The sequence below is a fragment of the Callorhinus ursinus genome, unplaced genomic scaffold (assembly GCF_003265705.2).
Source record: "Callorhinus ursinus isolate GAN/ISIS: 27379988/994484 unplaced genomic scaffold, GSC_fseal_2.0 scaffold44, whole genome shotgun sequence".
Taxonomy (NCBI): domain Eukaryota; kingdom Metazoa; phylum Chordata; class Mammalia; order Carnivora; family Otariidae; genus Callorhinus; species Callorhinus ursinus.
The window spans coordinates 1,999,568-2,003,525 of NW_027397106.1; the positions used below are offsets into that span (position 1 = coordinate 1,999,568).

General features: G+C 45.8%; 1 long non-coding RNA gene across 1 annotated transcript; it reads right to left on the reverse strand.

Annotated features, from left to right (window-relative positions):
* Window positions 1-638: 638 nt before the first annotated feature.
* LOC141370736 (uncharacterized) lies at window positions 639-3,737 on the reverse strand. The gene is made up of 3 exons (XR_012375044.1): window positions 3,631-3,737; window positions 3,259-3,538; window positions 639-783 (listed from the first exon to the last, which is right to left on the reverse strand). It is a non-coding gene; the product is annotated as an uncharacterized lncRNA (long non-coding RNA).
* Window positions 3,738-3,958: the final 221 nt, after the last annotated feature.

The following is a 3,958-nucleotide window of genomic DNA, read 5'->3' on the forward strand; positions in this document are numbered from 1 at the left end:
GTAGGGGGCTTGGGCCCTTACCCTTTCTTCTTCCCAATTTCTGTAGGCATCTGAGAATAAAGATCAGGCTTTTTTTTTTTTTTTAAGATTATGTTTGTAAGTAATCTCTACACCCAACGTGGAGCTTCAGCTCAAAATCCCGAGATCAAAAGTCACGTGCTCTACCAACTGAGCCAGGCAGACACCCCAAAGATCAGGGTTTTATATTTTTCACTTATCTTCGTTATCTCTTACAACCTCTGAGAGAGCCTCATAGTAGGTGCTCACTAAATGTTTGCTGATTGGTGGAGAAAATCTGGACAATGCCAGCCTCAAATGTGGGAAGCTAGCTTCGTCCTTGTCCCCATTGCTGGTGAACAAGGGGTGCGCATCCATGCTCCCCAGAGTTGTCTGTCTACTCCTCCCTGTCCACCTTCCTCCAACCCCCCGCCCCCACTTAACCACCTCTTGGTTCTCCTCCTTCTCCTAAGTATCTTCTACTTATCCTTCAAATTTCTACAACAGTGGTAACTTTCTCTGGGAAGTCTCCTCAAGTCTGAACTGGGTGCTGCTTCCCTAGCATTCAGCACTTACACCACTTACACAGCAGGCAATTAATTTTATTTATTTTATTAAAAAAAATGTTTTCATGGGGCGCCTGGGTGGCTCAGTCGTTAAGCATCTGTTTTCGGCTCAGGTCGTGGTTCCTGGTTCCTGGGATCAAGCCCTACATCGGGCTCCCTGCTCAGCGGGAAGCCTGCTTCTCCCTCTTCCACTCCCTCTGCTTGTGTTCCCTCTCTCGCTCTGTCAAATAAATTTAAAAAAATAATAAATCAATACATGTTTTTAGGCATGAATTTTATACATCATCATGTTGGTCTTCCACAAGGGTCATACACTCCCATTTTATAGACAAGGAGACTGAGGCTCATGGAGTTTGCACAACTAGCAAGTGGTGGAGCTTGAATTCACACCCTAGTGTGTCTGACTTCCAAGAGAGTGTGCTTAATCACTACTCAAACTGCCTCCCAGTGTCATGGGAGCATAGCTGTTTACCTGGTTCTCTTGTACTAGATTGCACACTTTTTTTTTTTTAAGATTTTATTTATTTATTCATGAGAGACAGAGGGGGAGAGAGAGAGAGAGAGAGAAGCAGAGGGAGAAGCAGGCTCCCAAGGAGCAGGGAGCCCGATGCGGGACTCGATCTGAGGACCCTGGGATCATGACCTGAGCCAAAGGCAGACGCTTAACCATCTGAGCCACCCAGGCGCCCTGCACACTTCTTATTAAATGCCACCTGGGGGCGCCTGGGTGGCTCAGATGGTTAAGCAACTGCCTTCCACTCAGGTCATGATCCTGGAGTCCCGGGATCGAGTCCCACATCGGGCTCCCTGCTCGGCAGGGAGTCGGCTTCTCCCTCTGACCCTCTTTCCTCTCGTACTCTCTGTCTCTCATTCTCTCTCTCTCAAATAAATAAATAAAATCTTAAAAAAAAAATGCCACCTGGGACACCTCTAGCATACACCTGGTGCACAATAGATGCTTAGGAAATACTGTGAAAGGCAGGCAGGCAGGTAGGTGGGGCCGGAAATAGACCCTTACTGGTTGGATGCTGGCCTAAGAGTCAAGACACCCTAGGACCTTTTTTTTTTTTTTTTTTTTAATTTTGTTTATTTATTTGAGAGAGAGAGAATGAGAGATAGAGAGCACGAGAGGGAAGAGGGTCAGAGGGAGAAGCAGACTCCCCACTGAGCGGGGAGCCCGATGCGGGACTCGATCCCGGGACTCCAGGATCATGACCTGAGCCGAAGGCAGTCGCTTAACCAACTGAGCCACCCAGGCGCCCAAGACACCCTAGGACCTTTGACAAGTGCCTTGTCCTCTCTTGAGCTAAGACCAGGGGAAGGGGCAGAATCAGTACCATAAGCTCCTGAGACTTCCCACTCAGCGCTGATAGCTCTGCCATCGCCTTCAGCAAAAATGTGCCAATCTTCTGCCCCCAACAAGCCCAGGGAGGGCAATAGGTGGAGTCGCTGAGCAGCTCATTCCTGCCACCTGGTGGTATCAAGGAACCCTGCTCAATTTTCTTTGCAGATCTAAGAAAGATCTTGCCTGAAAAAGTCTAGAAGCTTTTGCACGCTGCTCTTCCCTCCAGGGATTTTGCTTTCTCTGGAATCCCTTCCCATTCCCAGCACACATCAACATTCCTGCTATTCCAACACATGGAACTGAGCTGGATGAAGTTAAGACCCTTAAAGATCCTAAGGTCCAAAAAGATTGTGGTGTATACCTCCACCATAAGGGCTTCAAGACAGAAACGATACCAGAAGTAAAATAAGTACAAGTAAGGATGTACCACAAAATTCTGATTTCTCTTACGATGACTACTTTAATGCTTTTATTTTTTAAAATATGAAATACAAATTATTTGTCTCAAAATTTGTTTGTTTCAGTGCCCCTGCTTTGCTGTGCCATGCGCTAAGTACTAAGGTACTGTCGGGTAGCACACCGTGGACCCTATTTTGGAAGAGAGAATCTTCCTAAGTTCAGCCTATGGGCTACTTGAGGGTAAGGGTTGTTGTTATTTTATAAGAGTTAGCCTTTCAGTGCATCTGGCTGGCTCAGTAGGGGAAGCATGTGATTCTGGATCTTAGGGGCTGTGAATTCGAGCCCCACATTGGGTGTAGAGATTACTTAAAAATAAAACCTTTAGGGGCCCCTGGGTGGCGCAGTTTGTTGAGCATCTGCCCTGGTATCCCGTCATGACCCCGGGGTCCTGGGATGGAGCCCCCTGTCAGGGCTCCCCACTCAGCGAGGACTCTGCTTCTCCCTCTCCCTCTGCCCCTCCCCACTGCTCTTGCTCTCTCTCTCAAATGAATAAATAAAATATCTTTTAAACAAATAAAATAAAATCTTTAAAAAAATAGGCTTTTCTACTGGAACTACAGCAAGAAGTCGAAGGCTAAATAGAAATATGGAAGATGATGGTTACACTGAATAAAAGACTTCCATGGGGCGCCTGAGTGGCTCAGTCAGTTAAGTATCTGCCTTTGGCACAGGTCATGATCCCAGGTTCCTGGGATTGAGTCTGGCATCTGGCTCCTTGCTCAGCAGGAAGCCTGCTTCTCCCTCTGCCTGCCACTCCCCCTGCTTGTGCTCTCTCTCTCTCTGACAAATAAATAAAATCTTTTAAAAAATAAATAAATAAAGGACTTTCAGGTAGTTAGAGAAGGAAATCATCAAGCAGGTGAGTAAAGGTGGCTTGAGTCATCCCCTTACCTTACCAGGTGAGCTTGAAAAAGCGGAGGCTATGCCTTCTGACTAGGCGAAAAGACCAAGGAAAGAACACAGTGACTTTTGGTCAGGCTGATTAGTTTTGGTTCTTCGTATGATTATTATCATATTTCCTTATCGCTCTATGGTGACCTTGTATCCTAGATTCTCCAGAACTTTACAATTTCAAATATTTCTTCTCAGGGCATCTGGCTGGCTCAGTCAGTAGAGCATGAGACTCTTGATCTCGGGGTCATGAGTTTGAGCCCCACATTGGGTGTGAAGCCTACTTAAAAATAAATACATAAATACATAAAAATAACCAAATATTTCTCCTAAACCAGTGAGATGTTCCAGAAAAAGAGCAGACTACTCCACCTTCAGCTTTTCCAATGCTCTGTCCCATATTGTATCCATGCCCAAATCTGTACCCTTCCCAGCAAAAGACAAACATTCCAGATTTCCAGATGTAAGAATAGATCCCTGAAAAAGAAAGAAAGAAAGAAAGAAAGAAAGAAAGAAAGAAAGAAAGAAAGAAAGAAAGAAAAAGAAAAGAAAAGAATTAGGCCCCTGTACTGGAAAGGCAGTGGGCAGAAGAGGATAAGGCCAAAGAATGGGCTAAGCAGGAGGCACAATACCCACCTTCTTCTTTTCACCACCCTTCTAAGATAGAAGGGATCTGGGGGAGCAGTGGAGAGTGGGCTGT